At 33.2% G+C, this 12,172-nt stretch overlaps 1 protein-coding gene across 21 annotated transcripts in view; it reads right to left on the bottom strand.

Annotated features, from left to right (window-relative positions):
* The window catches only part of ZEB1 (zinc finger E-box binding homeobox 1), a 193,933-nt gene that overhangs the window by 124,739 nt on the left and 57,022 nt on the right, over nt 1-12,172 (bottom strand). For 8 of the 21 annotated variants that reach the window (XM_063727009.1, XM_063727011.1, XM_054521345.1 and 5 more), the window contains 2 exons: nt 2,557-2,699; nt 2,017-2,095 (listed from right to left, as the gene is read on the bottom strand). The gene's annotated coding sequence lies outside the window, so the exon portion shown is untranslated. 21 annotated transcript variants of the gene reach the window in all.

The following is a 12,172-nucleotide window of genomic DNA, read 5'->3' as shown; positions in this document are numbered from 1 at the left end:
ATTATATGTTGGAATAATATTTTTGTATATATTGGGTTAAATAAAATGTAATGAAAACTAATTTTGCCTCTTTTTATTTTCTTAATATGGCCATTAAGAACTTAAAATTACATACGTAGCTTCTATCTATGGCTCGAATTATCTTTGTACCATATAGTGCTGGTCTAGATGCCTCCAAAGGCTAGAATTTCTTTGTTGTCCCATCTCTAAAAAAAAATCAGTACGGTAAACACATAAGACTGCTTCTCTCACCTGCCTCCAGCTACCAGAGTAGGTAAAGAGCATGATCATGCCAGGGAAACAAAATTTCTAGTAGGGACTAGCATGAACTGGCTAGGAACACCTCAAAAACAAAAACAAAATGTGGCACACCGATACCGATGAAAAACAAATCAGAAACTGATCTTTGACAAATCATTCTTACATGATTAGAAAAAAGAAATAAACACTAATATGGGTATATGTACACACGAAAATCATATCTTCTCCCAGATATTAGTTTCAATGGAAGAAGCCCTCAGTACCATTATTTTGGGTTTTCCCTCCTACATGTGATCAAAATCATAGAACAATAGTTGATTTTGTCACCTACTATGAATTGAGATGGGTAAGTTATTAATAAGAATTGTTAGGAAATGATCTTATTTTTGATACTGTAGATACAGACGGCAAGATCTCATAGATCTCATAGGTCCCCTTTTTATTTATACATCCTACAAAACTGATCTGAAATTAGAACACGAGTTCTGGGATAGTGAAATAAACTTTTCTTTTCTAAAATATGTTGCTAAAATATGTACTATCATAAAACAAAGCTCACTTTAAAAAAGATGTATGTTTAGGGAGACTTCTTAGATTACATGTATTTTAGTTAGAATAAACCTTTAGTTTGGTTAAGAAATAATAACCTGTTTAGTTATTTCTATAACCCACCTTATAATTTTCATTAGGTTGGAGATTTCAAAGTGTTTTCTCAACTGGCAAAAAGAGATAACACATTTGTCCATTCTATTCTATGCTATTATAAAGGCTAAGATATTTAGCATGCTCTTGCAAATAAAAATTTTTTAAAAACTGTGTATATATGTATAATCTCTATATACCCAATAATCTATATTTCTTTTCTAATAAAACCTACATGATATCTGTTTTGAAGATTTAAATCTTTTAAGTTTACCTGCAGTTATAATAACCAAGACTAGTTCTAACTCCTTGACCATTTACATACAAAAAAAGTAAACTGGTTCTCAAGGTTTTTCAAAAAGGTCCAATTTGTATTTTTTCCTCATTCTAACAGCAAACACACAAGTACTTTTCCTCTTTAATATCTTTGATTATACAGATATAGGAAGAACAACGGTTTTGAAAAGACAAAAAAATTATCCTGCATCAGAGGTAGGGTTGCTAGACAAAAATCAGCAGATTACTTCCCACTTTAATGGTCCATAAGAAGTTCACATTTTGTAGAACTAAAGTCTTCAGGATCACTTTAAGAGCTTTAAGAAAAGATGAATGAAATGAAATGGACAAATTTATTTTCTTCACCAGCACTTTAAGTCTCATTGTTAATACTACAGAATACTGGGAATCACAATCTAAAATGTTTTACTAGACATTTAGTCTCTCGTTATTCAAAGTATTCTTGTCTAAGACTGACCTAATCCTAATATTAATGACATTTTCGAAATCAGCATGCTTCTGCTCTTCTCCATAGTCAATTAATGACATCCAAATGACATTTTAATTTAAGACTGGTCATTTTGAGAGACATCTATAGATTATATTAGTTAACAATAAGGTTTTCTGATGTTAGAATTTGGAAGTAAAGCACAGACATTCATTTGTTTATCCTTCATAAGGTTTCCCTGATGGAACCAACATATTTATTCTTCATTTCCTGAAGACAGGAAAAAGTTGTAAGATGAAAAAGAAATTGCCAATTTTAAGTAATTTTTTCAAGTTTTAAGTAATATTTTTCAATTAAGATCTGACATAAAAAATTTTATGATTACATACCTTTTAAAGATTAGATGACCTTTGCTTCCACACTTTCTGAAGTGTAATACAGAATACAAAATGGTTTGAGGGACTTTCCCTGAAGTAAAGATAAGATACAGCTTCAAAAAGATCATGAAAAGTAATTCTTCACAGCTGCCTCTATCAACTGAAGCTATTATGTCACTAGATTGCCTAAATGGTGTCATTGTTTCAAAATTCTTAATCCGTATCTCAAGACATACAAGAAAAATTTTTGATTAACCCCAGCAGTTATTAACTGAATAAATGCAGACTAAACTCGAAGGTTTTACCATGACTGCGATTTTTTTTTAAAGTAAAACAAAACAAAAATATCCATACATCCCCAAGACATGCTTCACTTCTAAATAACAAAAAGCACCTCTTGATGAATGTGTGATGTCCTACCCACAGGTAGCTGTCTGGGCCTCCCTTCTGTGAGAACGTCTGAAGGTCTCACACCCTCGATGGAGCATTCCAAAACCAGTCTTAGGTTAGGAGCCTGAGCCCACGAGTGTGCACTCACTACACAGTGCTTACCTTTAGAGAACAAGGTGGCTGACACAAACTGATCAAGTTCTCACACCCCACACCTCCAAGAACACTGAAAAAGATCTGCAGATCTTTCTTGGTGCAGGAGGGACCTCTTTATATTCCTCTTGTGGTGGAACTTTAAGGTTGTCCTGAGGGAGGAGAGAAGAGTAAAAGATTATACTGAGATCATACTATTTTGATCAAGCTTATCTTTCTATATTACAAAATGAAGTTTTGAGAACAGAAATTAGATAAAATCACGAGTATTCTTAAAATCACATTCTCTTCATTCACAAAAAGTATCTCCTCTAAATACTGCATGTTTCAAACATTACTCCTTAGACCCAAAACCTTAAGTGACTAGTTCAACATCCACCCCCATCACTGGGAAGTTGAGAAGTTGAAAAAAATACAGAAAACCTGTAGGTTGCCAAATGATCATAATTATAAATTCCATTAAAAAACATATACACAGCTAAACTCATTAAAAAGCAATGAGTTAGAGCCAGTGGAAATTCTGTCCTCCCTTTGTATTTCCAAGATAATGGCATATGCTATTTCCTAACAACAGAAAAGTAGCCCTTTGAATTGTGTTAAATGCCACAGAATCAATAAATTAATCTACTATAATTAATAAATTAATTTAGTATGAATCAACAGTAGAACCAGTCTACTAGAATGTAAAACTCCATGAGGAAAGGAATTTTGGTTTTGTTTTTTGACACACTGATTATCTGTAGTACCTTAAATAGGTCCTGGTAAATAGTAAGCATTTAAAAAAATTTTGATGATTAAGAAGAATATTAACCAATTAGTCAATATTCTTAAGGTGAAACTTACATAAAATTAAACAAAAACCTACAAATGTTCTGAGGAGTTTGAAAATATGTTATATAAAATAATACTAATATAGATGTTTAATTATATATTAAATAACTGTTAGGAATACAATATTTTAAGATGCCATATCCTAAAATATTAATGAGAAAATACTATAAATAAATTATTATAATCCAAATTCCTTGAAAGGAATGGAATGCTTTAAGATCAGGAAATCATGCATAGTACTTTAAAACATATTATTAAATATCAAATATCAGAAGAATATTAATACAGATGAAAAGTAATATACCTTCTTAATGCTTTAGTATTAACTGTTTTCATCCATAGAGAGTAGATCAATATAAATCAAGTGATAAAATGGTTGTCTATAGCTATAATTCTGCCTAAGTAAATCATTACCATATTAATTGAAATCAGAAGATGCCATTCTATATTTCCTTATGTATTTTAATATGTACATTTTGTCTCACTGTAATAAACAGAATATTATTCATTTGTTTAACTTTTAAACTATTATTAAAAACACAGAGACTTATTTCCTTTAAATATTTTCCAACTGTTTCCAAATTTGATAAATTAGAAAAAGAAGAAACGCTGGCCGGGTGTGGTGGCTCATGACTGTAATTCCAGCACTTTGAGAGGCTGAGGCGGGCGGATTACGAGGTCAGGAGTTCGAGACCAGCCTGGCCAACATGGTGAAACCCCATCTCTACTAAAAATACAAAAATTAGCTGGACGTGGTGGCAAGCGCCTGTAATCCCAGTTACTTGGGAGGCTAAGGCAGGAGAATTGCTTGAACCTGGGAGGTGGAGGTTGCAGTGAGCTGAGACTGTGCCACTGCACTCCAGCCTGGGTGACAGAGCAAGACTCCGTCTCAAAAAAAAAAAAAAAAAGGAAAAGAAAAAAGAAAAAAAAATGAAGGAATGCTAAAATCAACATTAGATTAATGGTACTGATAAAGGACTGAATGTGTATACTTTAAAAAAAAATCTAATATGTAAGGCCAGTAGAATCAGAAGAAGCAACTATTTATAAAGTATTTGATTCCATTTGACCCCAAAATCTGAAAATGTAGAATTAAAACTCAAAACATACTGGACAATGTGTATGGTGCATTTCATTTCAGAGTATAAAATACCATTTGTTGTATGGTCAAAACCACAGTAAGAAAACAGATAGTAAACTTGGGATGTATGTCCACCCTTCATCACTAAAATAATGCTTTAATGAACAGATTATGCTTTGATTACAGGCAGTAAAAACCTTTCCGCATTTCACAAATAATTCTATTTTATATCTTGTCTCAGGGAATCAGGTTTAAATGTGAAAAAGAGATTTAAAACAAAACTTTAGACTAAAGAAATAAGTGTACACAAAAACTCACTTAATTTAAAAACAATTTTCCTATTTTCAACATCCTGTAAGCCTTTGAACTAACTTTGGGGGAAGGGGTAAAAACAGTTACAAAGTACTAAGTGCAGATAATATGACAAAAAGAGCTAAAAAGGGGTAAAGACCAACACAAAGTTGGAAATCTTACTGAAAGGAAAAGACTACTAGCTGGTTGAATCTCCCAGGCCAACAAGGGCAAAAAGGGAAAACAAACTCCCTAGACAGAGGAACTGACAAGAAACTTACTCATGCTGTGGATAATGGATCCCTTACCTCATTTCCACCTGCAGAAGATGAAGTCTAAGTTTACCACATTCAGAGATTTAGGGCTGAATTTTTCATTTCACCTGCAAATACAGATTACTAAGCCATACTAACATCTCATTTTAAGTTCCCTACAAAACTTCCCTGAGCAATCTACTTTCCTTCTTTAATGCTGGCCAATGTTTCTCATGCAATCTGTAGTGAAGGACTGTTTTCTCCCTATTGGGGACCCAGGTTCATGGACTACCATCATGACTATACTCAGCTCACTCTGCATAAAACTCTCCAGGCAACTGCGTTAAAACTACTGGCCTGAACTTCAACCAGGGAGACAGGTGATGTGCCTGAATGACACAAATATCACATGACTATAAGAGTTTCTAAACCAATACAGAAATTGAGAGTAAGCATTTAGTCATGGATTGATTAACAAACCAGCACCAGTTCATAGCCCATTCTTCAAGGAGCACTGGTGTAGGTCAGGTGCAGTGGCTCAAGCCTGTAATCCTAGCACTTTGGGAGGCCAAGGCAAGTGAATTACTTGAGCTCAGGAATTCCAGACCAGCCTGGGAAACATGGAGAAACCCCATCTCTACTAAAAGTACAAAAATTAGTCAGGAGTGGTGGAACATGCCTGTAATTCCAGCTACTTGGGTAGCTGAGGCAGGACAATCACTTGAATACAGGAGGTGGTGAGGCTGCAGTGAGCTGAAATCACACTACTGCACTCCAGCCTGGGCGACAGAGTGAGACTCTATCTCAAAAAAAAACAAAAAAAACAAAAAAGGAGCACTAATCTAGGTTACAGGAGTAGGATCTTATGATACTCTTCCTTTATACTTTTTACTGAATCCAATTTCCAGTTTTAATTCTCATGCGCCCTTAGAAACTACTGACAAACTATCAGTGACTTATTCCAGTATATTCCTTTTATCAGTTCTTTCTACAACACTGTATAATAGAACTTTTGGCAATGGCAAAAATGTTCTATAGCTTCATTGTTCGAAAAGGTAAACATTAGCCATATATGACTACTGCTCATTTGGAATGTGGCTAGTGTGATTAAGGTACTGAATTTTTAATTTTACTTAGATGTAAGTTTAAATTGCACATCAGGCTGGTGGCTACCATACTGAACAGTACCAGTACAGTGCTGAAGTGTTACATTATTGTCATGTAACCTTTTAAAAATTTAGCATTTAAAAAAATTACCTATTTCCTTCAATCCTAACACAAATATTTTAATTGTGACTATCACTTTCCATATGTACATTATGTACATACTTGTAATCATGGCATATAAATTTACTATTTTATTTTCACTTATACCAAACATTTCTCTTTATTTCTGGAACTACACTATCTACAATTGTGGCCACTAGCCCCATTTATCTATTTAAATTTAAATAATTAACATTAAATTAAAAATTCAGTTTCTCAGTTGCCCTAGCCACATTTTAAGGGCTCAGTAGCCACATGTGCCAAATGGCTACATATTAGACAGTGCAATCATAGAATATTTCTATCACCACAAAGCTCTCCTGAACAGTGTTGTTCTATAGTCTCCAAAAATAATCATTTAAATGTAATATTTTATGTTGCTGTTCTATAATTAGTTTTTAAGCTGGGCATTTTCTATATATATATACATGATTGATAATTAGCACAGTGTTTCCTAATATGTTATTATGAAATTTCTAAACATTATTGTGACTCTCAGCATGTATTCCTGCATTATTTCCCGAAAGGGTCTGTTGGCACTGCTTACTTGCAAATATTAGATTTCTCTTTTTAAAAATTTATGTCCTTTAATACAATGAAAAAAACCTCATATTTCTTTATTATTCATATGTCTTTACTTTCATATCCTTAATCTGTCATATTCATTTCTCATTTATGTATTATAATCTTGACATCTAAACTTGCATATTTACAACAATATATAACTTATAGCTATTATCACTTTCCTTATAATTTTTAATGTAGTTTCCACAATTTTCTATTATCCTTTTAATCATAATATTTTGATCCAACAAAAATTTTTAATATTCAAGTATCTTCTGGGTGAGTTCTACTAATTCTTCAAATATGAGATGTAAAGGTATTCTCTCTGCTACCTTTTCTTTTTTATTCCTATGGTTGTGTAATATATGGGTGATTTTTGTCTAGTTTTGAGACATATCACTGAATAGTACCATCCAACACCACTTAACAAATATCCTTTAAGTGCCCCTCTCTTAGGAAAGAATATTTTGTCATACATTTAGTTATTGTATATGATAATAGATGGGACAAATTTTGTATTCCTCATAGTGCTCCGGTAATCTATGTTTTACAAAATGAAAACAAGCTCATTTGTTCAGTATTCCTCTTAAGAAAACAACTGCATTAATTCAGGGAAGTATGAGTAGAAGAAAAGAATGAACGTAGATAGCATGTTCCACTCAAAAAATAAGAAAATCATTTGCTGGTCTATCACCTATTCAGGATTTCTTAACTCACAAAATGTTAAATGTTTGAAACTAGTAAAGGGGCTGGTTTCACATATGTATTGACACTGGCAGAAACCAAGGTGGCATGCAAGCAGAGGCAGAGAAACTAAGGTCTGAGTCAGCCACAGGGATTTGTGTAAGTCACGGGATGCAGGCCATGTCTCTTGACTCTCACTGGCCATGAAGTTGGGCTTTAAGGGAAATTTACTTTTTTTTTTTTTTTTTTTTGAGACAGTCTCAATGTCGCCCAGTCTGGAGTGCAGTGGCATAATCTCATCTCACTGCAACCCCTGCCACCTGGGGTCAAGTGACTCTTCTGCCTTAGCCTCCTGAGTAGCTGAGACTACAGGCATGCACCACCACACCCAGCTAATTTCTCTATTTTTAGTAGAGATGGGGTTTTACCATGTTGGCCAGGCTGGTCTTGAACTCCTGATCTCAAGTGATCTGACCTCCTTGGCCTCCCAAAGTGCTGGGATTACAAGTGTGAGCCACTGGGCCCGGCCAGAAAATTTATACTTAAATCTCCAACAGACAGAGAAGTCTCTTCTGGTATCTGGGTAACACACCTATTCTTACAACATTATCACTGTTTTAGACACTCTTGCTTTAAAACCTTTTGATATTTAGTAGGGCAAGACTTCTCATTACAGAATCACTATAAAATAAATCACTAGAAATTTTGGAAGTTAGAGGTTAAACCCAAAAATCTATAAATTACTTTTAGTCAAATAATTAGCCAATACTCTTGATTTAGAAACAGTTTCTCTGCTTTTATTTGAATCTAAAATTGTTTCAAATACACTGGATGTTAATTTATTTTCCAAAGATCTAACATCTCCCTCAAATGTATTGCTAGATACTACATCTTGTTTGTTGCAATTCTGAATGGGATATTTTCTCAGAATGATTTTCACATGGTATAAAGATACAGTATATCTGGTACTTTATTAAATTTTTATTATTTAATAAATGATTTTAGAGCTGATTGCTGTAGATTTTTCTAGATAATTAATCATGTCATCTACAAATGAAATATTTTAGTTTTATTTCTTCTTCAGGTTTTGTTCATTACCAGTATTAAATAAAAATGGGGTTAGTGATGATGGGTGGACAAATTTGTAACAAAAATGGTGATTGTTTTATTCCTGAATTTAAGTTTTCACCATTTATTCTACAGCTTTGGTTAGATGATACTGTTCAGCTTGCTGATTTAATGAAGTATCATTGTTTGAGGCTCAACTCATCACTCACAGTTATTTCATCACAAAATAATGTATTTGACCAAATAAAACTGGGAAAAGGTCTCCAACTCCTATAGGACCAACACTGTATATATGTTGACTACATAAAATTATCCTGATACTGACAATGTTCATTAAAATAAAATAAGAAATATCTTTATTCTGTGAAAGTCCTCAGAGTCACATGTAAAACAGGTACTCAAGGTGCTATGTGGTCCTTGCAGTATCTCAAGTTACCTTTGGAATGTTACACTAGGTATTAACAGATGATATTTAAGACACCAGGCTTCTTTCCAGTATACATTGTTTCAGATAAATCAAAAAGGTGTAATTTATGAAGGAAATTTCTTCTTATAGAAGAATTTCCACTAATAAATGTGTAAGGGGTGGCAGATTTAAAAATTCATTCTCTTGCAAACCCTAATGACAGAATTGATTTGGAGAACAGGCAGCAACTTTTTCCACGGGAGGAAAGATTGGTAGAAAACTCTCAATAGAGAGATTGGGCTGGCACCACTGCCCAATTTTAGCATTGATAAGAGTATGACAAGCAGACATTGTATGCTCCTTGATGTGATGCAGTATGAAGAAACAGTTCCATGTGCGAAGTATTCCTGCATGCCTTCCATCCTCAATACCAAAACCAAAGCTGAACCTGAAACTAATTAAGTCTTTCAAGCCAACTTTTAATTCACAGGAAATTCAGAGGCTACAGGAACAAGTTAGAAGGCAACAGAGAAATCCAGAATGGAGGATATTCTACAGGATAGTTTACCCAGTTTTGTCATTAACACATGAAAGGGAAAAGGGGAGGGAAGGAGGAAGGAGGGGGTTTGGGGTGAGTGAGGTAAACAAGTGGTGGGAAAGAAAAGACCTTTTAATTATAGAGCAGTCCTAACAGCCAAATGCTATACAGATCTTGGTTGGATTCTGAAAGAACAATCTAAACGTAAAAATGACATTTTTCAGTCAAAAGCAGAGAAACTGAATACAGAGAGAATATGAGGTGGTTAGTAGTTGTGTTAATTTTGTTGGATGTAATAAAGGTACTGTGGTTATATAAGAAAAATTCCTTCTTTTAAAGAAATGCATATGAAAGAATGTAGGAGTGAAAAGACTTGAAGTCTGGGATCTACTTTAAAAATAGTTGAGGAAAAAGAAGAGAGTAGATGAAGCAAATGTGGCAAAATTTTGCTGATTGTTAAATCTAGGCCATGCGGTTTATTACACTAGTCTCTCTTGAGTGTATGCCTGAAATTTTTTACACTAAGGTTTTTGTTTTTTTTTTAAATTCAAGCCTTTTGAACATCATCTGTTAAGCCAGATATAGTCTAGTACAAGTAAAAATGGAATTACCTACCCTACTATATAACAAACATTCACAACCAATACAAAACAAGGATGCAAAAGATATGACAGACTGCCCTGTGTGTGACTGACACAGATTCACCCACGCTTTAAAAGATTCATTTTAAAATTAAATTTGACTTGCACATACTGTTACTGTGTGTGTGTAGAAAGAATATATGTATATATATATACACACACAGAGAGAGACAGACAGACAGACAGAGACAGAAAAAGAGGAGAATTTGTTAAGTTTCAGTCCAACAATACTTTAGGAAAGAGAATATCAGAAAATGAAATAATTTGTACCCTCAAAACAAGCAAACAAGAGATGACAGTTTACGGGGTACACTGAACCAATATATTGTAGGTTATTTTATGTTGTTACCTTCCTACCTCCATTTCTCAACAAAAGCATGCTGCCTTCTGATTTTATTAGAGCATATTACTTGGGTCTGCATTCTCACAAATTATCTCATGATTCAAATGAGTCCTTCTGTAACTAACTGATACTCCCTTCTCTAAAAGAGACCAACTGGTCTCAGCTAAATAGGAGTATAAACTGTTACAGCCTCACTGTGCCAAACATAAAATAACGGGGTATTTTATACTTAGTAGGTACTCAGGTATTTAAATGAATGATAGGTATATATATCAACAGAAATATTTGAAAGATTTATATGCTCCTCTTAAAAATGTAAATGCATTTCTACTGGGTAGAGTACATGGTAGAAATACATTTGAACTAGAAAGACTTTCTTATACCCCTTGTGTATCTACCACCTGCACATCCACCACTGTTCTAGTGGTTATCATGTATCCCCTCTTATACAAAGTATGTTACAGTGTAAGATGGGATTGTCTATTTGTCACCTTATTTTCACAACAATTAGGTTCTTTTTTGCTGGTCCCTGACTTTACTTTTACCGTGTTAATGATTACTTAATGATATATAAGATTTTTTCCCCAATACACCACAGTAAGCAAATCCTCCCAAGAAAAAAAGTTTTTCTTTATGCTAATTGAATTTTCTTATAAACTTCAGTCTTCTTTCATATCATTGCATGTTAATATTTAATATTATATATTTAATATTATATAATTGTATCCTTTCCCTAAAAATGTTTGCATTCAAAACCCTTGAAAATATTTTAACATTTAAAATACAGTAATTCAAAATATAGGTATTCTTAAATCTTCTACTAAGCCTATAAAGGGGATCTATTTTAACTCTCATTTTTTATCTGAAAAATTATTCTAATTATGACTATGTTAGCATCTAGTAGTTCAATAAGCACAGCAACTAACTTCTGATGAGTATGTATGTATGTATGTATGAGTATATACATATATATTTTTTACTCAATGTTCACTTGATGCTAAACATATCAGAGCATAGACCTCCACGACACTAATAAACAACTGGATAATATAGTGGTGCTTCAATGAGCAGATCACAAATACTCCCCCGCCTTTTTAGGAGTAGTGATTCAGTGAGAACATTTGGTAAAGCAGACGTGTGTATACATACATCCAATATATATGTATTATCCATATATTATATAATGTATATATTATATATGGATATTTATATTATCTGTCTATGCATAATATATACATACTATATATATGTATGATACATATATCGTGCTTGTTTTAGTTCCTTTCCCTTAAAATGCTAGTCTGCTGTTTAATGAATTGGTAAATTATTCTGAGAACTCACGACACTGTCTGAAGAACTAGAAATGCCCTCTAGTGTTGCCAACAGCAGAGTTTGTAATGACGGCTGTCATTATTTAAAATTCACTTATAAAAAGTTCATTCAAAGGTAAAAAAATTATTTAGTACATGCTGAAAGTTTATTTAAAAAAGGAATTTTAATCAACAAGAAAATGTGTGAAAATGAGGCACACTAAAGGAATTTCATGTTTCCCTTGTGAAGTTAAAAAACATTACACTTGACATTAATGAAAAGATCACAAAGTGATGCAGAAACACTAGATAATTTATGTGGGAATATCTGAGAAGCCTTGAAATAGT

This window comes from Pongo abelii, chromosome 8, assembly GCF_028885655.2.
Source record: "Pongo abelii isolate AG06213 chromosome 8, NHGRI_mPonAbe1-v2.0_pri, whole genome shotgun sequence".
In the NCBI taxonomy this organism is placed as follows: Eukaryota; Metazoa; Chordata; class Mammalia; order Primates; family Hominidae; genus Pongo; species Pongo abelii.
Note: the sequence above shows the minus strand (reverse complement) of the source record. Positions and strands in the feature narration are given on the sequence as shown.